This window comes from Mauremys mutica, unplaced genomic scaffold, assembly GCF_020497125.1.
Source record: "Mauremys mutica isolate MM-2020 ecotype Southern unplaced genomic scaffold, ASM2049712v1 Super-Scaffold_100127, whole genome shotgun sequence".
Classification (NCBI taxonomy): Eukaryota; Metazoa; Chordata; order Testudines; family Geoemydidae; genus Mauremys; species Mauremys mutica.
The window spans coordinates 333,680-360,177 of record NW_025423275.1 but is presented as its reverse complement, the minus strand read 5'-3'; the positions used below and the strand labels follow the sequence as shown (position 1 = coordinate 360,177).

Below are 26,498 nucleotides of genomic sequence, written 5' to 3'. Positions count from 1 at the left end.
ACGAGGAGCGGGAAACGCAACGAGCAATGGGAGGTGTTGGCTGAACTCCAGGCTGCCCCCGTGTGGCCAACGCTTAGAACTGAGCAGCGGAGTTTAAAGCTGGCACTGGGAGGGACCTGAACACGCGGGGCACGAAGGCTCCTGCGTGTAACGCTTGTTGGGTGGGCAGCTGAGCGTAGCTGATTGCTGGAGTTCAGGGCTGCACCCCGGGGTGCTGAGCAGGTGTCTGTGCTCAGGTTGGCCTCGCTATGATGGTTTCTGGGAAGTTTGGGGTCACCAGTCCCCCTAGAGAGAGGGGAACCAGGTCAGCCCAGGAAAGGAGGCTTTCAAAACTCTGGTACCAATTGGCAGTGGGACTGCCCCTGTGAAGAGCCGCTGCAGCCCAGCCAGGGAGAGCCGGTCTCTCTTTATGCAGCCCCCCCCCCTCACCCATTGCTCAGGAGAAGGGTTGTGCTCAAAGATCTGTGCCCCGTGTTTTCACCTCCATGTGAAGCGCACAGTGCAAATAACCCTCAGCGCATCAGCTCAGTTCCAGGCTCCACTTCCACCTGCTCAGAGCGCAGAGCTCCCAGGCTGAGCCTGAAGTTGGAAGCGGCAGAACCCCCAAAGGTCAGGGAATTAGCTCAAGTGGTAGAGCGCTCGCTTCGCACGCGAGAGGCAGCGGGATCAATGCCTGCATTCTCCAGTTGCAAGGCAGCCACAGGACCTTCTCTTGCCCTTCTTTTAGAAGCCATGGACAGTCAGCCGGCTCAGCTCCTCCAGTGGCCTCCATCCCTCTCCCCGCTTGGCCTCCCAAAAAGCCAGCCCTTGCGGAGCACAAAGCTCTTCCTCCCCGGCCCTTCTCCCCCTTGCGCTGACTGGGAGGCTGGAGACAGCTGGGGGAAGTTAGCTCAAATGGAAGAGCATGGGAGAAGTAGTCAGACCCATACACACATTCTCCAGCCTGCTCTGCTCTGCTTTGCTCTGCTGGGCTGGGCTCTAGTGGGGGACCTGCACCTTTCTTTCTGAGCTCTCACTGGAGCACAATCCCTTTCCTCCTCCCTCCCTGCTAGTCTACGCCAAGCTCATTGGCCGGGAGGGAGAGCCACTCAAATACAGAATTACTCACATCCCAGGGGTCCAGAAGGGAATGAGGAGATGGGCGGGGTGGCACGCCATACCAGCTCAGCTGAGACCGTGAGACCTCGCAGCCTCCTGATCTCAGGCAGCATGGCAGCCGTGGAGCAGAGCAGAGCACGCAGACAGCTTGGAGACAGCCAAAGCGGGGAAGGGCTGCGTTGGTCTGGAAGAGGGAGTCGGTGGCTGTCTATCCTGGCGGAGGCAGGGTCGCTTTGCTGTATGCTGGGCCAGGGGCCAGGGAGTCTGCTAGAGTTGCTGAGCTGGGCCTGCTCCTGGCTTTGCTTGGGTTAGAGGAAAGTGGTGAAGATAAGAACGGCCCTCCTGGGTGAGACCGATGGTCCATCTAGGCCACTATCACGTCTTCTGACAGTAACCGATGCCAGGCGCTTCAGAGGCAATGGCCAGAGCAGGCAATCGTCAAGTGATCTATCCCTGCGTTGTCTTCTGAAGCTTGGTGCTTGTTTCAGGGGCTAACTCTCAGCCCAGACACACTCCAGGGAGGGAGCGTTGGTGTTTGTGCCGAGGAGCGTGGCTGGGACTCGGACCCCCTTCCCCAGCTCTGGGTAGCACGCCCCCCTCCCCATTTCAGGCTGTGTTCTGCTTAAGGCCACAGAGCCCTTGCCTTTTTTTGCCTGGTGCCTGAGAGTCAGGCCAGCTGCGGGGAATTAGCTCAAGCGGCAGAGCGCTCGCTTTGCATGCGAGAGGTAGTGGGGGACGCCGCCCGCATTCTCCGAGCCTGTCGACTAAGGGCTCCTGATGAGCGTGGTGGACGGGAGAGTCGGCCATCTGACTTTTGGCCTTGCTGCCCGTAGCGGTCAGGCCGAAAAATCAAAAGCCATCCTCCCCAGGCCCACAGCCACCCAGGGGCTCCTCTGCACCATCTTGCCTGAGCAGGTGGAAGTGGAGCCTGGAACTGAGCTGATGCGCTGAGGGTTATTTGCACTGCGCGCTTCACACGGAGGTGAAAACACGGGGCACAGATCTTTGAGCACAACCCTCGTCCTGAGGAATGGGGGGGGGGCTGCATAAAGAGAGACCGGCTCTCCCTGGCGGGGCTGCAGCTGCTCTTCACAGGGGCAGTCCCACGGCCAATTGGTACCAGAGTTTTGCCGGCCTCCTTTCGTGGGCTGGCCTGGCTCACCTCTCTCTAGGGGGACTGGTGGCCCCAAACTTCCCAGAAACCATCATAGCGAGGCCAACCTGAGCACAGACACCTGCTCAGCACCCCGGGGTGCAGCCCTGAACTCCGGCAATCAGCTACGCTCAGCTGCCCACCCAACAAGCGTTACACGCAGGAGCCTTCGTGCCCCGCGTGTTCAGGTCCCTCCCAGCGCCAGCTTTAAACTCCGCTGCTCAGTTCTAAGCTTTGGCCACACGGGGGCAGCCTGGAGCTCAGCCAACGCCTCCCGTTGCTGGTTGCGTTTCCCGCTCCTCGTGGCAGGTTCACACCCTGCAGGCAGATCTCTGAATCGGAGCCGAACCGTTCCCCAAATCCAGCGCTTTAGCAGCAGCTTTGCTAGGAAAGCGCTGACGTCACCAAGTAAAGTAAGAGCCAGAGCGCTGTGTCCAGGATCTTCTATTGGGCCCCTCACCGTGGCGTCTGTCAGGCGCAAGGAGAAACCAGGGAAATGTTTTCATGGCGTTTAAGGGCAGAAGGGGCCATTAGCTCAGCTAGTCTGACCCCCGAATAACACAGAATTACACCATGACACACACTGATCCCACAGACCTTAGATAGATCAAAGCGTTTCAGCCCTCAGGAAGGAGGCTAAACTGGGTGCCAGAGGCAGCGAACAAGGAGCCCCCAAGGCAATGGCAGGGAACTGACGAGGTGAAATATGCCCCGATGATCCCAGCAGGCGACCCACCCCCATGCCACAGATGTGGGAGTCCCTGTTCCTCCTGCCCTTAAGAATCTCTGGTGGTAAGTGGGTCCCCCCAGTTCCCCAGATAAGAGTCCTCCATGGGATTTCCCTGGCTTCACCTCCAAATAAGAACATTGTGTGGAGGGGGTGGGAGGAAGGTTGTCTGGCAGATCTGTAAAGGGGGACTGTGTCTCCCTGTCTGGCCCAGGCTCCTGGGAGGAAGTGATCTCAGTGTGTCTGGCTGTCTCCATTCTTCCCACCCATAAGAATCCCTGGTGTGTGGGTGCACCCTAGACCATTAAGGATCTCTGGTGGGTGGGTGTCTCTCTCGCCCTAGTCAGGATCTCTGGGGCGTGCCTGTATAAAAGGAGACTTTGACTCACCCAGGCTGGGCTGCCATCATGGAACAGACCAGGTCCTTCTGTGGAGGGTTTGCGTTCCTCCAAGGACGTGATCTCAGTGTGTGTGGGTGTCCCTGTCCCTTCAACCCTTAACAATCACTGGTGCGTGGGTGCACTGGGCCCCATTACAATCCCCTCTGTCTTACCCCCCATGAGGGATTCAGTGGATGTGGGTGTTCTCCACGCAACTGGGGGTGTCTGGTGCCCCTGTCCCTGCTGGTTAAAAGTGGAGTGTGCGGGTGTCCCTCCGCCCGTTAAGGATCCGTGTTGTGCGGATGCCCCCGTTCTTCTCATTAAGAATGGTGCAATGGAGCATATGGGTGTGTCCCCCACCCCATGAACTAGTTCCCGTGTGTGGTTCCCCTGCCCCCATCCAGGCTCTGTGGTGTGTGGGTGTCGCTGTTCCTCTTTTCAAGATCCGTGTTGCAGGGGGGGCGTCCCTCCCCCCAAGTCAGAATCCCCAGCGTGTGGGTGCTCCCATCCCCCCAGCCAGGCTCTGCGGGGGGTGTCTGCGGGGCGTGTCTCACTGTCTTGCCCAGGCTATGCTGCAGGGGCTATTCACAGGCACGACCCCACTACTGATCAGCACAGGAGTTTTGACCTGCTCCGTTTCCAACCTGGGCTGGTTCACCCCTCCTTAGGCAACCTGGGGACCCCAAGCTTCCCTGGGATCACCGTATTGATGCCGAAATTAGTGCGGACACCCGATCGGCACAACCCCCTCGGAGGCTGGGCTCAAGCCCAAGTGTCTACACTGTAATTTTATAACCCTGCAGCACAAGCCCCACAAGCCTGAATCAACTGACCCAGGGTTTGAGAATAGTGACTTGGGTGTGTTAATGGCAGTGTAGACATAATGCTAGGCTATGTCCACACTGCAATGAAACACCCACGGCTGTCCCGTGCCAGTGCAGGCTCCCAGGGCTTGGGGCATGGGGTGGTAAATTTGCAGTGTAGACATCTTGGTTCAGGTTCAATACCGGGCTCTGGACCCCACAAGGTTGGTAGGGAGTTTAGCAAGTGAAAAAGTTAAAATGACAGTGGAGTATTACCATGGACTCAATGGCATTTCTCCATTGGTCTGTCTGCTTTGGGGCAGGGACAATAACACGTCCTGCTGCATTCGTTATTTCAAAGGGTGGTTTAGGATTTTCATTCTCACACACGGTGCACAAAGCAGGACTCAACCCTCTGTGCAAACTAAATGAGCTGCCCACAGATTCTGACAGCCACAATGAGCCATTTGGTGTGAGAGCCCAGACCTGCCCCTGTCCCAGAGGAAGCAGGATCATCTGTGACAGGCTGGACCACTGACCTATCAGCTCTTAACTCCCAAACTTTCAGTAATTCTGTTATCAGTGTAATTTAAACAGCCAGACTGGGCTGGACCAAAGGCCCATCTAGCTCTGTGTTTTGTCCTCCAACAGTAGCCAATACCAGGTGCCCCAAAAGTTAACCAACAAAGCACCACGAGGAGTTGAACCCAGGATCTCCTGTTTACAAGACAAGTGCTTTAGCCAGCTAAGCCATGGTTCCTGCCTGTGGCTAAAATACACTGTCTTCCCACACCTGACTCCCTGCCATCCCCACTGGGGCCTGCAAAGCTTTGCTTGTGTTTGGATTCTGCAAAGCACAGGATCAGGTGACGTTTTCCTTGCAAGCTGTGTGTGTGTGTGAATCTTTGGCCAGGTCTGCACTACAAAGTTATTTCAGTATCATTATATTGCTCAGATGTGTGAAAAACACACAACGCTCCCTCGGTCAGCAGCTTTTGGCTGGTGCACACACTGCAATACCACGTCTGGCGACAAAATTGCCCTGTTTTGGTGACAAAATAAAACCACCTCGACGAGAGGCCTAGAGCTTTGTGCAGCAAACTTAAAGTGACAAATTGTCAGTGTAAATGCTGCTAGTCATTATATCACCATAACTGGCCTCCACCAGTATCTCACCATGCCTGCCATAAACTCACCTGCCCTGCATTTCTGCTACAGAGGCTGGGCCCCTCCCTTTTCATAGCTCCAGAAAGTTCTGACAGCTGAGCCACTATCTACACCGGGATTAGGTTGATAGAACTGCATTGCCAGCCTAAGTAATGTAATTACACCAACCTAATTTCATAGTGTAGACGTGTCCAAAGAATCACACACACACCTTGGGAGCAAAACTTCATCTGCTCCTCTGCTTTACAGAATCCAAACACGAGCAACACTTGTCAGGGCCCAGTGGGGATTGGCAGAAAGTCAGGTGTGGGCAAACATGATACTAATTTCATAGTGTAGACGTGTCCAAAGAATCACACCCACACCTTGGGAGCAAAACTTCACCTGCTCCTCTGCTTTACAGAAGCCAAACACAAGCAATACTTGTCAGGGCCCAGTGGGGACTGGCAGAGAGTCAGGTGTGGGCAAACACACTGCTTTAAATAACAGCAGGTACCGTGGTTTGGCTGGTTTAAGCACCTGCTTTGTAAACAAGAGATCCTAGGTTCAACTCCCAGTGGTACCTTGGTGAGTGGCTTTTGGGGCACCTGGTATTGGCTACTGTCAGAAGACAAGATTCAGAGCTAGATGGGCCTATGGTTTAAATTACACTCGCAGGCACTGATAATAGAGTTACTGAAAGTTTGGGTGTTAAGAGCTGATAGGTCAGTGGTCCAGTACCCTCAATGTGGTTTTAGCTGGAAACACACCTGGAGGACAAAGACTAAACTGAACTGATTCAGAAATCAGAAGAGAATAATAACAATAATACTTTCAAACTCTCCCCAAACAGATTAGTATTGGTTTTTCAGTTTGGGGAATTTTGTTTTCTCAGTCAGACCTTGCCAAGGGAAGCAGGGAGAAAATGTTTGAGTTGCCTCCTTCAGAACAGCTTGGCCTAGACACTAGCTCTGGTTCACTGCTCTGGCCTTGCTCGGGTTGAGGGTATTTTAATAATTTGGGCAGATCCCAGGGTGTTTGGAGGAGATGACGAGGATGTTCCCTTTTGAGATAAAAACTAAGAAATACAGGACTAGAAAATTTTTCTTTTTTTAAGAAATCTGGGATTTAGACATTTTATTTAAAGCAAGAGAGTTCTGAGTTTCTGTTTGCAAGAAGCAACATTGTACTAAAGGGGGACATGGTTGTCTACAAAGGAGGAGTAATGACTAAATGCATCCGATGAGGATGGGATTCGAACCCATGCGTGCAGAGCACAATGGACTAGCAGTCCATTACCTTAACCACTCGGCCACCTCATCTGAGCTGTCAAGAAAAAGACAGGAGGCGAAATCTAAGGCCAGCAGAGATAGGGACAAAAAGGAGTTTCTAAACACTAAGCGGAAGCAGAGGCTGAATGAGCTCCCCCCTCACATCTAGTGAGGAGCTGGGGGAAAGACTTCAGGAACAGACCGTGTTTGCACAGACACACCTACTCTGCCTAGGTATGCAGCATGATGGGGCCACTTTCCCAAAATGACCAGAAGAACAAGAGCCACATCCAGCTGCAGTTCAGGAATCTGATGACCAAAGAGCCAATAAATGTTCTGAGGGCTGGTATAAAATGCCTTCTAGTGAGCTATTGAACAAGCTCAACCTGTTTAGCTTATCAAAAGAAGATTGAAAGGTGACTTCATTGAAGTGTTGAAGTACCATATTGGAGAGAAAAGATTGGATATTAAAGGGCTCTTTAATCCAGCAGAGAAAGGCATAACAAGACCCAATGGCTGGAAGGTGAAAAGAGACAAATTCATATTACAACTAAGGCACAAATAGTCAACACCGAGGATGATTCACCACAGGAACAAGCTACCAAGGAAAGTGGTGGATTCGCCATGTCCTGATGTGATTTCATGAAGACTAGATGCCTTTCTGGAATGTGTTTGCCCCAAAAGTAGCTCTTGTGTCATACAGGAGGCCTGTGATATGCAGTGGGTCAGATTAGATGCTCTAATGGTCTCTCCTGGCAACAAAGTCGACTAATTTCTGAAAAACTGAGTGTAGCATTGGGAGGAGCGTCTGATGTTTTCCTGTCTAGCCGGCTTGCTTCCTAGAACGAATGCTCCTTGAATGGCGTGATCCATAGGGAGTAGCTCAAACCTCCAAAGTGCCTGGGCAGGGACAGGGCATTAGCACAGCAAGGGAGGGGTGTGGCAGTGACATCACAAAGGCTTTTTGCAGGACCTCAGACTATTAGTCAAAGGTGGTGGGGAGGTGGTGACCTCACAGAGAGATGCTGACATCAGCCAGGCAGGATGCTGAAATCAGGGCTCCTAGGTCCTATTCCCAACGCTGCCACTGGCTGGCTGTGTGACAAGTCAATTCTCCTTTCTCAGCCTTGGCTTCTCCCTCTTTCAAGTAGGGATAACAATGATCCGCTCCTACCTAGCTCAAGGTGGGTGGAGGATGGGGATCCATTGGAGAGCGTCACTAGGAGTATCAGAGGGGTAGCCGTGTTAGTCTGGATTTGTAAAAGCAGCAAAGACTCCTGTGGCACCTGGCTAAGCAAACAGAACAAACCCCCAATCCCCCCTGTGCTTTGGGAGCCAGGTTTGCTGTGGGAATCCTGTAGTTCAGATGACTTCACACCTGGCCATTGGGATTCTTTACCAGTTTCTCTGGCATTGGGGCAATTTTGTGCTGCAGCTGTGATGGCCGAGTGGTTAAGGTGTTGGAGTCGAAATCCAATAGGGTTCCCCTGCGCAGGTTCAAATCCTGCTCACAGCGAGGCCTGTGTTTTAGCCAGTCTCTCACCCGGGCAATACCTCTGTCCAACCCCCTGAGACACTCTCAATTCTCTCCCCACCCCCAGTAAATCCTGTTCTGCTTCTTTCATAGAGATCCCTGGGACACCACCTCACACTGTGTCCCTGATGGGTCAGGCAAACTCTCAGCGCCTGAAGCCTCTGCCACTCACCTGGTGCCCCATAGATCAGCCATAGCCCTGGTTCTGCTCGTCTCTCTAGAGTGCGAAAGGAACCAAGTCAGCGACTCCATGGGAGCTACGGGGTTGCAGAACCAACAGAGGAAAAATAGGTGCTCAGCACCCACCGGCAGCCAGCTCCTCCCCCCCCCCACTACAGGCCTTGCTGACAAGCTCCTCCCCTTCCCCTTCAGCACCTCCCACCAGCCAGTGATCAGCTGTTCAGTGGGGTGCAGGAGGCGCTGGGTGGGGAGGGGGAGGAGCAGGGAGAGGAAGAGGTGGGGGAGGGAGAGGAATGGGGCAGGAAGGTGCAGGGTGGGAAGAGATGGGACAGGGGAGGGGGCTTGGAGGAAGGGGTGGGGTGGAGTGGGGGCAGGGCCTGGGGAGGAAAGGGGGCCTTTGTCACAGACCCCTCTAGGGCCGGCCCTGAAGGGAAGCGCTGACTATCACAGTGACAATACAACTGACCAGCATTGCGGGGGAGGCTGAGGGAGATCCGCACTCACCAGGTCTCTTTTCTCCCCCACGGTGAGCCAGACACTGCTCTCTCCTGGCTCTCACTCTAGCAGCTGGACGCCAAGGAGCCATTTCCCCACAGGAAGTGCATTGAGTGCCCCTGTGGTGCTGGGGGGCTGGCGCTGCTGCTGCCTGTGGGGCTGGCAGGGGGGCTGATGTCTGCACAGACTCTCAGCTGCCAGGCCGGAGGGGGCACTTGGGACCTTACCAGACTGGCTCAGTGAAGACGGGGGGTTGACAGAGCAATACAGACGCTCTCCAGAGCACGGAGCAGCATCCGCCCATGCAGCCAGGCAATGAGCATTTCCCACAGCCTGGAGCCGAGGGGGAGGCGGCAGCTGCTGTTCCAGCTCCTCGGGGACAGGCCCTGTCAGCCAACAGCCACTTCTTACTCCCCACAGCTCAGGGCGTCGGGTTCCTCCGGTGGGGGTGTGGAGCAGCCGTTCGTTTTCCTGTTCTTTTTGTGTGCAACTGCTGACAAAAACATCCCAGACAGAGAAGCAACAGGCCAAAACACTTCCATGCATCTGCCAAAGTAGCTCAGTTGGGAGAGCATTAGACTGAAGATCTAAAGGTCCCTGGTTCAATCCCAGGCTCTGTCATCTTTTTTGTGCAGTGGTGGCTTGTTTTCTGGGAGCACAGCAGTGCCTGCACCCAAGGTGAGCCCCTGAGCTTGGGCTCTGCAGTAGGAAAACATAGAATGGGCTTCTGCCCCTAGTTGGCCCACCTGACCTTTAACAAGGAGAGATGGGAGCTGTCTTTCCCAACATGGCAGGAAGAGAGCAAGGCAGGGTGACCCTCAGGAATGATGCCAGAGGGCTGCTGGGCAGTGACAGGCAGGGATTGGGGATGGAAGCTCCTCTGCGCAGCTGAGCAAGGGCAGTACCAGGGAAGGGGCATCTGTAAAAGTGACCCAGCAACACCTCTCCTCCTCTGGGCACCTAGAGCAGAGGCAGCTGGGAAGGGAAGGCTTAAAAGCCACAGAGCAACTGAGGTCACGGCTAGAGGAGGGCAGGACCATGCCTATGTGTGGCCTTCAGACAGGCACAAAAACTCCCAGCCAGGCTGCTCCCTGCCATGCCAAACGCCCACTTTCTTTGGCAAGTCAGGAAGGGCAAAGCCTAGACTGGAAGCACCTGGGGCTCATGTCCCAGCCTTTGTGACGCCCAACCCCCAACTCCTTCCCAGGGCTCTAGCTGAAGCCAGAGCATTGGCTGGAGTGGCCAAGAAGAGGTTCCAGTCCTGCAAGGAGCAGGTAATTCAGCACAACAGTAAAATTGCAGAAACACAACCACCAAAGGATTTAAACCCTCAATTTTCTGATCCACACTCAGATGCCTTATCCATTAGGCCACATGGAAACATGAGAAAAACCTCTCCAAGCACTTCTTTGGAAAAGGCGACATTGTGTTTCTCAGGTCATCTGCTGAGGGGAGCCAAGACTCTCTGGGCACAAGAAGTCAAGTTCCCAGCGACACGTGAGACTTAATTCTATGGGTCTAGGTGCAGGGCTTTGGCAGGGAGGCTCAGGCATGGGGGATTGGGGTGCAGCGGACGGACCGGCTGTCTAGGTGTGGAGATTTAGTGATACTGAGGCAGAGGAGGAGGAGGAATCCTGCTGACAGGCAGTGGCTGTGCAGAAAAAGAGGAGGGGTTCCTGGGACTTTTTTTGCCTCTCTTTTGCCTGCCTGCTCGCTCTTGTGGTGAACGGTGAAAATGGTCTCACCAAGCCCAGGTAGCTCAGTTGGTAGAACATCAGGCTCTTAATCTAAGGGTCCAGGGTTCAAACCCCTGTCTAGGCGCTCAGCTTTTAAGTTGCCTTGTGTGCCAGGAGTCAAATGATTCTTGGTGCTGTTCACAGCCACATGCGGATTCCCAGAAGCTGTGGCCATTTCCTGGAAAGGTTCCTTTCCTTAGCAAGCAGGAGAGAGGCCACATCCACAGGAGCAGGCCTAGAACAGGCAGTGTCTGGCTGCCAGGAAGTGCTGTGGGGCCAGGTGCTGAGAAAGCCCAGAGGGGGAGCAGCAGAGATGAGGGGAAGAGAGACAGAGAAGCAATGAGCACAGAGGGCAAGTGTAAGGAGAGTCTGGTCTGGCTATTGTGGGGAACTTCCCTGGCTTTTACACGACCCTGGTGGAATTGGCTGGCGGAAGGATCTGAGTCCCCACCCCCTTACCCAGAGGCTGCCTGACCCCAAGGACGCTCTTTCTACTCTCCTGTGTGGCAAGACCTCGTAACCCCAACAAGCTGGGCCCAGGAATCCTGGGGGATTTGATGACCCCCAATCTTGTCATGATCACTTGAACAGGGCTACAGTGTCCCCACTCTGGGCACTTCCCTGACCCACTCCTCATTGCATGTGCTTCAAGCAAACACCATTTATTACCCAGCAATCAATGTAAAACATAAGGAAAGATGGGAAAGGAAAACACGTCACCCTGTTCTGTGGCGCAGGGAGATCACAACCAGCATCTCTGGAGGGTCAGGGCAGGTCACAGTCTCTCCCTCACATGTCCCAGGTCTCCTTCGCAGGCCCTGGCTGTGCTGCAGGGACACCACCAGGGGCTGGACACTTGCTCTGGCAGTGGCCACGTGCTCTAGGTGACAGGCCCCTTGTTCCCAGTATCAGCCCACATGTAGGGGATATGATCCCCCCCCGCCCCGCAAAAGTCTGGCCTGCAAGATTTCTTGACTGGTGGCATCTCCTTGCACTGGGCCTTCTGCCCAGGGTCCCCCTCGCTCTCCCACGCTGCTCACTGCACCCACCTCCAGTCCCAGTGCTGCTGCGGCTCTGCCTCCAGCTCCCTGGGCTGCTCCTCTGGCTCCGCTTGCTGCAGCTCTTCTCCCAGCACAGACCTGCTCCCTGGGCGGCTTCTACGGCTCGTGCTGCTGCGGCTCAGCTCCCAGCACAGATCTGCTCTGGTTCTCCCCGGCTGGTGCAGCTCTGCTCTCCGGCTCTTCTCGGGCTCCTGCTCTCTCCTTAGCTCTGCCCCACTCTGGCCCAGGCAGTTCCAGCTCCCACGGAGGATGGGACCCCCTGGCCTGGTGACTCCCTCATTACACTGCCTGGCCTGTCAGTGTGGCTAACTTGGAGCTTTGGCCTCTCCCCATTGCCCCTGGGGACTCTCAGTCTCAGGGTCCTGATTTCCCATTGGCCCTTCCCCCTTCTATTGGGACTGGGAACTAGCCAACCAAAAACCCCACTAAGTTTTAGTAAGGGGCCAACAGTCCCTTACATGAGCCAGTCCTGTGAGCATCACCAATGTGCAGAAAAAGCAGCACAAGCTGGTCCCATGGTGTAACGGGCAGCACGCAGGCCTCTGAAACCTGCAATCTGAGTTCAAATCTCAGTGGGACCTTGTGGTGAAGCCCTGAAGCTCACAGGGCTCAACTTCCCTGTCTCCAGTTGTGCAAGAGCAAATCTTTCCCCTCCTGCTGGGTGACTCACACCTCCTAGAGCCAGGTCTCTGGCTGGGGTGGCCACAATGGGTGGGGGCTCTAGAACTTACTACCCTGATGGTTGGGCTTCTTGCTGCTTCACCTGGTGCCCACAAATTTGGCCCTCGTGCTTCCTGCCACACTTTTCCTCTGGCCCACATGGTGCTTGAAGAAAGGAGGGTCCGGGCTGGGATTGATAGTCAGGGCTTGGCAGGAGGGAGGAAGAGCCCCAGGCTGGAGCCCCACACACCTTCCCTCCTCCTCTGGGCACCTAGAGCAGAGGCGGCCCAGCTCTGTCTGCTGGACACCTCGGCAGAGTAGGTGAGTTCATGTAAATACAGTCTGGTCCCAAAGCCTCCCCCAACCCTGGCCCATCACTAGCTGTCAGGGGAGAGTCATTCACACCTTGCTTCCAAATCATCATTTGAAATTCTGAGGTTGGCCAACATTGCTGAAGCCAATGCACCGACATTGTCAGCAAACACAACAGCAAACACAACCAGGCTTTGTCCAGACATTTCAATCCTATTTTACTTTCTCAGGTACAGGTATTTTTCATACGTTGGATCTGCTTTTAAAGTGTGTGTTAATGTTTCAATTTCCATTCAAATTTGCAACCAATGACAACATTGGCAGCGCTGCATGTAACTACCTGACCACTGGTGGGGGGTGTTGGGGAAATTCGGGGGAGGGGGTGCACAGCCCCCTGGCTGGGGGGCGTATAGGGAATGCCCGGTTTCACTGAATTGAGACTCCTACTGCAGCACCTCAGTAGGTCACATCAGAGAGGAGCTGCAGTGTCTAGGCAGTGGGATGCCTGTGCCTTTAAGAGCCCAGCCCTGGGAAGCCCATGCTGAGAGGTGCTGCCTGTGGGAGGGGAAATAGAAAAGCCCCTCTGCTCCCCCCACCCTGTTTTTGCAAACACTGGAGTCTCAGCTCCCCAGGGTAACTGTTACCCCTCTGCCCCTGCCTGTGCCGGGGTTTAACCCTCTGGCAGCGCCTCCCCCTGGGCTTAACTCCGGCTCCTTCCCCCCTCCCTGACTTTGCCCTTCAGCCCCTCTCCTAACTCTGCCTCCAGCTGCTTGACCCCCCGACCAGTCAATTTCCACCCCCTGCTCAGACCCTGGCCACCCCCCTCCTCTGATTTGCCCCCCTTTGCCCCTCTTTAATCCCTGTAAAAAAGTAAGGGGGGGCTGGGTCCCATTCTCGGGGCGGGGGGGCTGGGATCCTGGCCCCTGCCTGCCCAATGCTCAAAGCGCCCCCCACAATCTTGCGGATGTTTGCCGAGTGCTGCAGGGTCACCTGCAGGGAAAGAGACACGCGGTTAGGAGGTGATGCAGCCAAGGGTGCCTCACCCAACACTGAGATGCAGCCACCTCTGGGGTGGGTTGCACAAGTCAGCAAATGAATTTGGAACAGGAAACGCACTGAAAGGACCGAGGCAGTTGCAGGAGATGGAGAAAACCAGAAAAAGCAGGAGCCCTGGATCCCAGCCCTGCCCCTCCCCCACTCTACCCCCTAACCCCGACTCCCCTCCCACATTTGCTGGGAGAACCCAGGAGTCCTGGTCCCCAGCCTTGCCCACCCCCATATTTCGATATGGCTCCATCCAACAGCTGCCCCCACAATTGCAGGGCAGCACCATGGGATACACCAGGGCCTGCCTGTTTGCACAGGACGGGTGATGCCAGTGCCCCAGGGTGGGGAGAGATGATGCTAAGGGAGAAGCAGGCAGCAGACACCCCCACGACAGAGTAAGAAGTGCTAGGGGGCGCCGGGCTGCAAGGAGTGATGGGGGCTGGCAGGGAATGGGAGGATCTCCCCTCACAGCGGGTGCATCTGTCCCCCCCGCAATTCCTCCCCAGCCCTACCCCGGCCCAGGCTAATCCCGGCCCAGCTACCAGGGTTACATTTGGCCTGGATTCCCCAGCTGCTGGGGGAGGGGTGTGGGGTGGGGGAGCATGAGCCTCTACTCCCCCTTCCCCCGACACAGCTGCATGGGCACTGACCAAAGGAGCCTGCAGCACTGCTGCCTAGAGGAAACTGAGGCACCAGCTAGTGACAGACACATCATGGCTCTCCTCAGCCTCATCCTCTTTTCCAGATACAACCCGGGGTGGGTGGGGGGAAACTCAGGGCAGTTGCATAGTTAACCTGTTGAACTCCTTGCCAGAGGATGTTGTGAAGGCCAAGACTATAACAGGGTTCAAAAAAGAACTAGATAAATTAACAGAGGACAGGCCCATCAGTGGCTATTAGCCAGGGTGGGCAGGGATGGTGCCTGTAGCCTCTGTTTGCCAGAAGCTGGGAATGGGCGACAGGGGATGGATCACTTGATGATTCCCTGCTCTGTTCATTCCCTCTGGGGCACCTGGCACTGGCCGCTGGCAGGAGACAGGAGCAGTGGTTTCCCCAGGAATTGAAATTAGAGGGGGTGTTTGAATTTACAGGGGGGGTGTCAGGACCAATGAGATATATAAAAGAGATATCAATAAAGTAAATGTTTTGTTAGGATTATGCAAATTTAACATAAGAATAATGCAAGTTACACCAAAATACATAACAGGTCTAGATTTCTAAAAATATATACATTTTAAAAAAAAGTATTTAATTTAAATTGACTTTTGAAAAGTAAGCCATCATGGGGTAAGAGGAAAGTCCTCTCATGGATCAGTAACTGGTTAAAAGATGGGAAACAATGGGTAGGAATAAATTATCAGTTTTCAGAATGGAGAGAGATAAATAATGGTATCCCTGAGGGGTCGGTACTGGGACCAGTGCTGTTCAACATATTCATAAATGATCTGGAAAAATGGGTAAACAGTGAGGTGGCAAAATTTGCAGATGATACAAAACTATTCAAGATAGTTAAGTCCCAGGCAGACTGCGAAGAATTACAAAGGGATCTCATAAAACTGGGTGACTGGGCAACAAAAATGGCAGATGAAATTCAGTGTTGATAAATGCAAAGTAATGCACATTGGAAAACAATCTCAACTATGCTTACAAAATGAAGGAGTCTGAATTAGCTGTTAACACTCACAAGAAAGAGATCTTGGAATCATTGTGGATATTTCTCTGAAAACATCCACTCAGTGTGCAGCGGCAGTCAGTGATTCCCAACATTCTGTTTGCTTTTTTAAAAAGAACAGGAGCACTTGTGGCACCTTAGAGACTAACAAATTTATTTGAGCATAAATTTTCGTGGGCTACAGTCCACTTCATCGGATGTAGCCCACGAAAGCTTATGTTCTTTTTGCAATACAGACTAACACGGCTGCTACTCTGAAACCTTTGCTTTTTAAAGAAAGGGATAGATAATAAGACAGAAAATATCATATTGCCTCTATATAAATCCATGGCACATGTACACCTTGAATACTGTGTGCAGATCTGGTTACCCCGTCCCAAAAAAGACATACTGGAAATGCAAAAAGTACAGAGATGGGCAACTAAAATGATTAGGGGTATAAAACAGGAGAAGAAATTAAAATGACTGGGAATTTTCAGCTTAGAAAAGAGACGACTAAGGGGGGATATGCTAAAGGTCTATAAAATCTTGACTGATGTGAAGAAAGTGAACAAAGTAAATGTTTTGTTAGGATAATCCAAATTTAACATAAGGAAAATACAAGTTACACCAAAACACATAACAGATCTAGATTTCTAAAAAAAATATATAATTTAAAAAAATGTATTTAATTTAAATTGACTTTTGAAAAGGAAGCCATCATGGGGTAAGAGGGAAGATCCTCTCATGGGTCAGTAACTGGTTAAAAGATTGGAAACAAAGAGTAGGAATAAATTATCAGTTTTCAGAATGGAGAGAGATAAATAGTGGTATCCTTGAGGGGTCAGTACTGGGACCAGTCCTATTCAACATATTCATCTGGAAAAATGGGTAAACAGTGAGGTGGCAAAATTTGCAGATGATACAAAACTATTCAAGATAGTTAAGTCCCAGGCAGACTGCGAAGAGCTACAAAGGGATCTCACAAAACTGGGTGACTGGGCAACAAAATGGCAAATTAAATGCAATGTTGATAAATGCAAAGTAATGCACATTGGAAAACAATCTCAACTATATATACAAAATGAAGGAGTCTGAATTAGCTGTTAACACTCAAGAAAGAGATCTTGGAATCATTGTGGATATTTCTCTGAAAACATCCACTCAGTGATTCTGTTTGCTTTTTTAAAAAGAACAGGAGCACTGTAGATCTCTGAAAACATCCACTCCATGTGCAGCAACAGTCACAAAAGCAAACAATGTTGGGAATCATTATGAAAGGGATAGATAATAAGACAGAAAATATCATATTGCCTCTATATAAATCCATGGTACATGCACACCTTGAATAGTGTGTGTAGATCTGGTCACCCATCCTAAAAATATATATATTGGAATTGGAAAAGGTACAGAGATGGGCAACTAAAATGATGAGGGGTATGAAACAGGACGAGAGATTAAAGTGACTGGGACTTTTCAGCTTAGAAAAGAGATGACTAATGGGGATATGATAGAGGTCTACAAAATCTTGACTGGTGCGAAGAAAGTGAATAAGGAAATTTTATTTAATCCTTCACATAACACAAGAACTAGCAGTCACCCAATGAAATTAATAGGCAGCAGATTTAAAAAAAAACAAAAGGAAGTATTTCTTCACACAATATAAAGTCAACCCAGGGAACTCTTTGCCAGGGGATGCTGTGAAGACCAAAACTATAACAGGATTTTAAAAAGAACTAGATAAATTCCTGGAGAACAGGTCCATCTGTGGCTATTAGCCAGGATGAGAGGGATGCAACGCCATGCTCTGAGTGTCCCTAGCCTGTTTGCCAGAAGCTGGGAGTGGGCGACAGGGGATGGATCACTTGATGATTCCCTGTTCTATTCATTCCCTCTGAAGCGCCTGGCCTTGACCACTGTTGTAAGACAGGGTACTGGGCTATCTGGACCACGGGTCTGACCCAGTATGACCATTCTTATGTAAAAATTAATTATAATGAAAATGTTTAGTACAGAAACTCCCCAACATAATGACCTCTCAAGATAGCAACAATGTGAGATAACAATCTTGGCAAATACTGCATTTTAAAAATCTTGGCCTACTGGGAAACATATTTATATAAGTTTCCATTCCCAGTCACAAATCCAGCATTCTGGAGCAAAGTGACTAAAATATAGTCCAACAAACAAATGTTTATTTAACGTGCCCCTCACTTTTCCCTCCACCGCACTCCACTCACTGGTGTTGTCCTTGGTCAGTGGAGACTCAGAGTTCAGAGGTGCTTTCATGTGAGTACACCTCCCAGGTGGGGGACAAAAAGGCACAGTTCGCTCTGGCCACAGCTGTTCGTTGTGCCACCGTTCACTCCACCGCTCTGTTGCCAATGGCCCTGCACAGTCACCTTCTGCTGTCACCTGCCACTGTGACCGCTGCGAGTTGGTCTCTTGAGGTTCCACCAGCTCTCAGTGATTTCAGCTGAGCTCTCAGTGCGGGAACCTCGCTGCTAGTGCAGTCTGGGCTGTCTCTTACACAGAAACACTGTACCCACAGGAACACTGTCCCCACAACAGGACTAAGCACTTAGACCTGATTGTCAGTGATTTCAGCTGCAGTGGTCACTTAACAGAACAAAAAACTATCTATGGAGCCTAATCAGCTCTGTCTTTAAACAGTGGAGAGGGACAGGTTCCCACCCTCTCTCTTGATGCCTTCAAATCATCACAGGCTAAGTACAGTTCTACTGCCCTTTACTCATACAATAAGAACAACATTTCATCCCCCCTTCCCCCACATTCAAGTGGTTTGTAACCCAGCCCCAGCCAAAATCTATCACTTGGACAACACAGCTCTGTTTGCTGGATACCTAGGTAGATTAGGTGTGAATGTAAATATAATCTGGCCCTGAAGCCTTAGCCCCCAGCTCATCACTAGCTGTCAGGGAGAGCTCATTTAGACTTTGCTTACAAATCATCATTTGAAATTATTAGGTTGGCCAACATCAACTAAATGAATGCACTGACATCATAAAAAACAGCTGTATAAGGAACCAAGGAAGCTAATCTATGTTCATACTTTTCAAATCTATTATACTTTTTCAGATACACATATTTTATCATATACTGTATAAGCTTTTAAAATGTGTATTAATGTTTCAGTTTAAATTCAGATTTCCAAACAGTCACTAAATTGGTATGTAACTAGCTCACAAAACTGGGGGGGGTGTTGGGAAAATTCAGGGGGGGTGTAGGGAAATCACTGGCTCTGCCCCACTCTGGCCCAGGCAGTTCCAGCTCCCACGGAGGATGGGACCCCCTGGCCTGGTGACTCCCTCACTACACTGCCTGACCTGTACAAGGTACAAATTTCTTTGTCAAGGCCTAGGCTCCAGAGAAAACAATACACGGCTGATAAGAAGAAGTACATCAAAAGATTTTGCAGCCACCATGGGCATAACTATGATGTGTCGTGTTTCACTCTTTATACCTGGCGCCACCTCCTTTCCCTTTAGCCTTGTAGTTGACCAAGGGCAAAGCTGAACATCTCCTCAGATACCAGGGAGTGTTTATGTCCATTCCTGCGAGCTACACAGGGGTTTGATGTTGCTGTTTCAGTCCTCTGGCTCTGCCGGGATAAGGAACAATTCAGGCTGTCACTGAACTGAAGGAGGAAGATCAGTTTTTGACAGGCAGAGGGACGCCTCCTCTTAAAGGTGTTTGCCTGGCTGGCAGTCCTGCTTCCCAGGTCTCGCCCATGGGGCTCCAGCAGTTTTGGGACTGGGTCACTCCCTTGGCCCCACCTGCTGCCCCCAGGTGCTCCCCCCCAGGAGCCCCAGCAGTGCAGCGGAGCTGAGCAGCATCTGCCTGCTCGCTCCAGTGGCTGCCGGCCCCTCCCCATGGCAGGGCAGGGTGGGGCTGGGCCTCCATGCGCTGCCCCCGCCCCGAGCCCCTGCAGCCAATGGGATGCTGCGGGGGTGATGCCTGGAGGCAGCAGAATGTGGAGGCCCCTCAGCCTGCCCCGCCTTGGAGACCCAGGTAAGCGCCACACCCCTGACCCCCTTCCTGAGCCTGCACCCCCGTCCCCTTCCCACATACCCCCTCCTCCCTGCAAACTCCCCCCCAGAGCCTGCACCCCTCTCTACACAAACCCTCCCGCCCACCCCAATCTCCCTCCAAGTGCCTGCACCCCCACCCCTCCTCCTGTTCCCCCTACTTCCTGTCCCAGCCCAGAGCCTGCACCCAGCACCCAAACTCCCAGAGCCGTACAAGGAATTTTTGTGCCCGAGGCAAGGGCCGGCTCCAGGCTCTTTGGCTGCGGGACCTTAAGTCGCTGTTGGAGAGAAGGACCCACTGCCGAATTGCTGCCGAAGAAGTGGCAGCAGTAGAGCTGCCGCCGAAGCGCCGCTGATCGGGGTAGAGCTGCGCCCCTCCACTTTGCGCACCTGAGGCAAGTGCCTCACTCGCCTCGCCCTTGTTACAGTGCTGCAAACTCCATCCCAGAGCCTGCACCCCAGAACCCCTCCCCCACCCAAACTCCCTCCCAGAGACCAGCCTCTCACCCCTTCTGCACCCAAACTCCCCCCAGAGCCTGCACCCCTCCTGCACTCCAACCCCAGCCCAGGGCCTGCACCCTAGACCTCCTCCCCCCACCCAAACTCCCTCCCAGAGCCTTAGGCAGGTGGAGGGTGGAGTTTTGGGGGGGTGGGTTCTGGGTGGTATGAGTGACATTATTGGCCCACTGGGAGGACTGGAGGACTGACAACCGGCCCTAAGGTAAATGGAGGTTGAGACCCTGCTTTAAGGGATTGGAGCAATGCTGGAGAGACTGACGGGCAGGGAGCTGGGGAGCTGTGTGTGCCCCAAGGAGAGTTGTTGTTGTGCTCTGGTGACACAGAGCGGGGGTGGGGAGTTTGTAAGCTGTGGTGTTTGTATAGAGAGAAAGTTTACTAACCCCCAGGTTAAAAACTGTTCCTGCTCTGGGCTATACAGGACACTCTCTGTTGAGAGTATAGATCAGTGGGTGAATGTTTCCTTGCAGAGTGATGGCTTCCTAGTTCCAATCCAAGTGATTCCCTTTAAAAACTTTTTCGAATGAAAATCAATTTCCAGACCCATCTCCAGTATGTTCAGGAGTTCGCTGAACAGGGGAGGGGGAAGGGGCTTGAAATGAATTTAAACACTCAGCATTTTCCTGTGCAAATGAATAAAGACCTAGCAGAGCTGTCCAGCAGCTGAAATCAGTTCCAGTCCTCAGCGTCTCTGAGAGGGACACTCGGTAGCTGAGGCATGTGGGACACCTCTGTGGTGAGGACAGGTGAAAAAATGCTGGATTCAATGAAAGCTGAGACCATAGGAGGGGAAGGTGAACGGCAGCACCACACAGGGTCATAACACTCAGACACGGGGCTTCGCTGTCACTGCCCCTGTGTTTTCCATTATTTCTATCCTAAGGAACACACCCTCCCCCTCCCCCCCACACTGTGACACACAACCTTCTCCCCTTGAGCCCCATCCCACCCCTCCCCCCCACACGCCATGGGACACAGCCTCTCGGTGACTCACCCAGATGGGGGCTTGTCTCTGCATCTCCCCAACAGGGGAGCAGAGAGCCAAAAGGGCCACAGGAGACCAATGGAGCTAGGCAGGGATAGAAAATACTTCCCTTCCCTTTTCTTCCCTTCTCAAGAGTCCTGTTAATCTCAACCATGGGACATTCCAGCACCGGGTGGGCTCAAAGCACCAACCTTCCCCTCAGCAATGGAAGGGGGAACCAGCTCTATCACATGGAAGGAGGGTCCCCACCTCTGCTGCTGCCATCCTGCAGCCTTTAATATGGATTTGTTTTAGCTAATGCAACCCCCCCACTCCGCTAATCCATCCATGGAACATGGAGACAAACTACTGAAAGCAGGCTCCAGTGGTGCAATGAGTTAGTGCCTAGTAGTTATAGAGTAGTGTTGAGTGGAGTCATGCTGAGGTTGTGAGTTCAAACCTCACCTACAGCACTAGTTTCCTTTAAGCAAATGGCTTCTGCCAATCATTTTGCCCTGCAGAAAATACAATTGCAGCTCAGAAGACACCGAGGTCCCCTTGCTTTACAGAGAGCAGGGCAGATTCCACAGATCTACCAGGCTCTGCTCTCCACCAGCCGCCTGTGTCAGGAGGGGTCAGGCAGAGCCCAGAGCACTGCCCCCGACTCCCCCTCAGTCTTTGCTCCCCAAACCACCTGTGTGCTCACCCTCTTCGCTGTGAGACTCAAACCCTGCCTGGCTTTCTCTATGTTGGGGTTTTTTGTCTGTCGTGTTGATGTGCATGTGGGTGCTGTGTGATTTTGGTGGATGCCTTGCATAGTTTTGTGTGTGTGGGTGTGTGTATGGCTTTTGCATGCAGATTGGTTTTTTGCTTAGTATTCTTTTGGTATGTGGGTTTTGTGCTTTCTTGTGGTGGGCTTTTGCTGTATTTTTGGTGTGGATTTGTTCTTTCTATGTTTTGTGTGGCTTTCCCTTATGTGTATATGGCTCTGTGTGCTGTGTGGGTTTGGTTTTTGTTTATGTCTGTGTGGGCCTGTGCAGTCTGTGATTTTCTCTTTCTCTCTGTGTGTGTTTGTCTCTCTGTTTGTATCTTCATGTGTAAATTCACTGGAACTTTTCAAACTCTCCACAGCTTTGCCAATTTTCACCAGGAAATTTTCTCCATTAACAAATTCTCACTTGTTCCCTACCAGTTGGTGACCATTGCCCCAGGGGCCTGTCAGTCTCAGGGTCCTGATTTCCCATTGACCCTTCCCCCTTCTATTGGGACTGGGAACTAGCCAACCAAAAACCCCACTAAGTTTTAGTAAAGGGCCAACAGTCCCTTACACAAGCCGGCCCTGTGAGAGTCACCAATGTCTGGAGAAAATAGCACAAGCTGGTCCCATGGTGTAATGGGCAGCACTCAGGACTCTGACCCCTGCAATCTGAGTTCAAATCTCAATGGGATGTTGTGTTAGCTGGTGGTAAAGATCTGGTGCTCAAAGTGCTTTCTTGTCTCCAGCTATATAAGAGTGAATCATTTCCCTCCTGCTGGGTGACTCCTCCCCACTGGAGCCAGGTCTTTGATGGGGGTCTAGAAGTGGCTCTGGTGGTTGGGCTTCTCACTGCTTCACCTGATGCCCCCTAGTTTGGTGCTTGTGGCCACACTTTTCCACATGGCACTTGAAGAAAGCAGTGTTAGGGCCAGGCTTGATAGGCAGGAGGGAGGCAGAGTCCCAGGCTGGAGCCCAACACACCTCTCCTCCTCTGGGCACCTAGAGCAGAGGCGGCTGGTGCTGACAGCTCTGAGGGAAGGCTTATAAGCCACAGAGCAACTGAGGGCGGGGCTAGACGAGGGCAGGACCATGCCTATGTGTGGCCAGTAGACAGGCAACAAGACTCTCGGCCAGCCTGCTCCCTGCCATGCCAAGCACCCACTGAAGGCCACCCACAGACCAGCATTCAGGGCGGCTGCTGATGCTCTGTGGCCAACATCAGTAGACCGTAGGAAAGCAGGGCCAGCCCCCATGGTGGGGCCTCTGACCGTTCCCACTCATGGTGCTGACTTTTGCAGTGAGGCAGAAGATTTTACCCCAAGAGGCTTTTCCCCAGCTGATGAGAAGCAGAGAAACATCCAGGCTCCAAAGGCGCTATGTAGCAACCCCCTCAAGCACAGGGAGAAACTGCTCCACACGCTAGCCCGGGCAGCCGTCCATTGTCTTTGGCAAGTCAGGAAGGGCAAAGGCGAGACTGGAAGCACCTGGGGCTCATGCACCAGCCTTTGTGACGCCCAACCCCCAACTCCTTCCCGGGGCTCTAGCTGAAGCCAGAGCATTGGCCTGAGCGGCCAAGAAGAGGTTCCAGCCCTGAAGGGAGCAGGACTTTCAGCACGAAGGTAAAACTGCAGCAATACAACCATAAAGCGACTTAAACCCTCAATCACTTGATCCAGAGTCAGATACTTTATCCATTAGACCATGTAGACACAGGAGCAAAGCTACTTCACGCACTTCTTTGGAAAAGGTGGACACTGTGTTTCTTGGGTCATCTACTGAGGGTGGGGGAGAAGTAGAGTTCCCAGCGAGACGTGAGACTTAATTCTCTGGAGTCAGGTGCAGGACTTTGGCAGGGAGGCTCAGGCATGGGGAATTGGGGTGCAGCAGGCGGACTCGCTGTCTAGGTGCTTAGATTTAGTTTCACTGAGGAGGAGGAGGAATCCTGCTGACAGGCAGTGGCTGTGCAGAAAAAGGGGAGGGGTTCCTGGGACTTTCTTTGCCTCTCGTTTGCCTGCCTGCTCGCTCTTGTGCTGAACGGTGAAGCTATTTTCCACCAAGCCCAGGTAGCTCAGTTGGTAGCGCATCAGGCTCTTAATCTGAGGGTCCAGGGTTCAAGCCCCTGTCTGGGTGCTCAGCTTTTAAGTTGCCTTGTGTGCCAGGACCCAAATTCTGTTCACAGCCACATGCGGATTCCCAGAAGCTGTGGCCATTTCCTGGAAAGGTTCCTTTCCTTAGCAAGCAGGAGAGAGGCCACATCCACAGGAGCAGGCCTAGAACACGCAGTCTCTGGCTGGCAGGAAGTGCTGTGGGGCCAGGTGCTGAGAAAGCCCAGAGGGGGAGCAGCAGAGATGGGGGAAAGGGAGAGAGAGAAGCAATGAGGACAGAGCACAAGTGTAAAGGGGGCATCTGGTCTGGCTATTGTGGCAAACTTCCCTGGTTTATACACGACCCTGGTGGAATTGGCCAGCGGGAGGATCTGAGTCCCCACCCCCTTACCCAGAGGCTGCCTGACCTCGAGGACTGTTAGGATACAGAGATTCAGGCCTGTCTGCAAAGGCCTGTACTTTAAGAATTTAGGTGTATTTTTATCACTTAGCTAGTTATAGATGTATAAAAGAAAGAATAAAAAATCACTGTCTGTCTGTGTAATGGCCTTCTCTTACTGTGACAGTCTGAGGCCTGGTTCTTCGGCTAAGCAGCAAAGGCAGCCATAAGGTGGGAAGTGTATGGTCACATCCTCACATTCCCAACTAGTCACATTGAAATAAGGTGCTATTGGGCTGTTAGGAATACAATCCTGCCCTGATATTCCATCACCTCCAGAGAAAGGGAAACTTAGTTTGGTAGCATCATCCTGTCTGGCAAGAACTCACTTATCAATAGACACAGCTGGAAAACCCTTATGTCTGTATAGATGTAGTTGTGAAATCCTCCCTTCTGTATTGTTTTGTATGTTTATTTGCATGGTCTCTGTCTGGTTCTGTGATTGTTTCTGTCTGCTGTATAATTCATTTTGTTGGGTGTAAACCAATGAAGGTGGTGGAATATAATTGGTTAGATAATCATGTTACAGTATGTTAGGATTGGTTAGTTACATTTCAGTAAAATGATTGGTTAAGGAATAGCTAAGCAAAACTCAGGTTTTACTATATAGTCTGCAGTCAATCAGGAAGGCGGGGGGTGGGGAATGGGAACAGGGACTGGGGATGGGGGAATTGGGATCCTGTTTTGCTACAGGGGGAAATGGGAACAGGGATGGGAACAGAAACAGGGACACAGACAAGGCTCTGTGGTGTCAGAGCTGGGATGGGGACACTAAGGAAGGAAACTGGAATCATGCTTGCTGGACGTTCACCCCAATAAACATCAAATTGTTTGCGCCTTTGGACTTCGGGTATTGTTGCTCTCTGTTCATGCAAGAAGGACCAGGGAAGTGAGAGGGTGAAGGAATAAGCCCTCTAACACTGTCATTTGTTGCTCTAGGCTCCATATGTACGTGCACATTCACATCCCACTCCTGACACAATCACTGTCTTCTATCTGACAAAATAGCCTAATTTCAACCTCTCCTGTAACATTACACCACCAACTATTTAGCATTTGTATAAGATAAGTTGGAGGGAATTCAAACATCTTCAAAAGTGGTGCATCTATAGCACCTAGCTGGGTAAATTCCAAGCTCCTTACCCAGAAGAGTCTTGGCATGGCTTGAGGGGGGCAGGCTTGGCTGGTCAATATAGAGGGGGAGGGAGAAGGGTACATGGACAGTGCAGAATGTCAGACTCATAAGCTGTGGTTATGTGCTCTGAGAGTTATCCCCTTGCTTTCCATTTAAGGTCAGGGAGGGATATTATAACCAAGTGTTCTGGCAAAACTTTTCCCCCGACCTGGTCAGTGAATCCTATGGTGAGAAACTTTCTGTGCATTTCAGTTTCTTGTATTGCTGGATGGGGCCTGAGGTGCTTAAAGGGAAATGTCCATGGAAAACTTGGACATCACTGTTGTCCGAAAAAAGGCAGGTGTTAGACACAATCACTTCTCTTATTCCCGTGGAATCTGAGTCTAGCTGAAGAATTTCTGTCTATCCTAGAGAGAATCATTCCATTGTAAATACAAATGCAATGAGATCTTCAGGTCGAGTCAGCACCTTTTAAAAATATTTACTGAGCAAAAAGCCATTCTTTGCCTTGTTGATAAGGACAAGAAGCCCTCTTTGCCTTTCCATTTCACATGCGAAATGAATGGAGATTTTCATTGAAAAACTTCTGGTTTTAAGGGGAATTGAACCCAGGCCATGGCTGTTAAAACACCAGAACCTACTGCTTAAAGCACCAGGGAGAGCTGTTTTTTTCTGACAGCCAGTGTTGTTTTTCTCAGCCTCCTACTTCACCAATGTCAGACTCTGAGTGCAGTTAAGCTCTGGAATAGGCTCCCAAGGGAGTCTGTGGTGTCTCTGTCCTCAGAGGCTTTTAAGAACAGGTTGAACAAACCTCTGTCGAGGATACTCTGCATATACTTGGTCCCATAGACAACCTGCTCTGGCTCTATCTGCTACCTTCATTGTGTTTGGATGTAAAGGTGGGAAATGATGGGGAAATTGGCCCCTCTTTCAAGTTTAAATGTTGTAACTTCTACATCTAGACCGGGGTGGCCAACCTGAGCCAACGTAACTGCCAAACGTGCACCTTTGTATGCAACTGCTAAGTCAGTTGTGAACCTTGCTACCATTATCATTATCCCTTTGAAAGAATGATGGTGATGGACACTTGGCTCTATATCCCAGAGTGCCCTGGACGTCTACATATTGCATTAGCCAATCCAACCATTCGGCACTTGCAGATGGGTACCTCTGTATTGTGCCTGAGTCTTGTACAGCTATGAATGGCTGGTAGATGCCGATATTTTCCCGTCTTTTTAACCAGCACTAATACCCAGCCAGGCCAGGGCTGCGAAGAGAG

At 51.8% G+C, this 26,498-nt stretch overlaps 5 non-coding genes across 5 annotated transcripts; 4 read left to right on the top strand and 1 right to left on the bottom strand.

The window, feature by feature from the left end:
* Nucleotides 1–6,547: 6,547 nt before the first annotated feature.
* TRNAS-GCU lies at nucleotides 6,548–6,629 on the bottom strand. The gene has a single exon. It is a non-coding gene; the product is annotated as a tRNA-Ser (tRNA).
* Nucleotides 6,630–8,012: 1,383 nt separating this feature from the next.
* On the top strand, nucleotides 8,013–8,094 carry TRNAS-CGA. Its single transcript has one exon. It is a non-coding gene; the product is annotated as a tRNA-Ser (tRNA).
* Nucleotides 8,095–9,335: 1,241 nt separating this feature from the next.
* Nucleotides 9,336–9,408, top strand: TRNAF-GAA. Its single transcript has one exon. It is a non-coding gene; the product is annotated as a tRNA-Phe (tRNA).
* Nucleotides 9,409–10,535: 1,127 nt separating this feature from the next.
* TRNAK-CUU lies at nucleotides 10,536–10,608 on the top strand. Its single transcript has one exon. It is a non-coding gene; the product is annotated as a tRNA-Lys (tRNA).
* A 12,989-nt stretch (nucleotides 10,609–23,597) lies between these two features.
* On the top strand, nucleotides 23,598–23,670 carry TRNAK-CUU. The gene has a single exon. It is a non-coding gene; the product is annotated as a tRNA-Lys (tRNA).
* Nucleotides 23,671–26,498: the final 2,828 nt, after the last annotated feature.